Source organism: Penaeus monodon, chromosome 22, assembly GCF_015228065.2.
Source record: "Penaeus monodon isolate SGIC_2016 chromosome 22, NSTDA_Pmon_1, whole genome shotgun sequence".
NCBI classification, from domain to species: Eukaryota; Metazoa; Arthropoda; class Malacostraca; order Decapoda; family Penaeidae; genus Penaeus; species Penaeus monodon.
This window is the reverse complement of record NC_051407.1, coordinates 2,891,110-2,891,428: the sequence shown is the minus strand read 5'-3', so window position 1 is coordinate 2,891,428 and position 319 is coordinate 2,891,110.

Below are 319 nucleotides of genomic sequence, written 5' to 3'. Positions count from 1 at the left end.
TCAGAGTCTACGAGATGTTAACGCCAGCAGCTTCCTCCCCTTGGCTCTCATCTCGTGACAGGGTACGCATCGTGAAGTTTAAAGAAAGAGACAGAGACCGATTTTTATGGATTAGTTCCTGCGCCACGACGCGAAACGGGCACGTTGCCCCCCGTCACCCTTTTCCCATACCCCCTCACTCCACCCTCCTCCCCTCCCCTCTCCCTTCTTCCCCCTCCCATCCTTCCTAGCCTCTCCTCACCCACCTCCTCCCTCCCATCCTTCCTACCCTTTCTTTCCCTCTTCCAATCTTCTTCTCATCCTCCTCTTCCTATCTTCT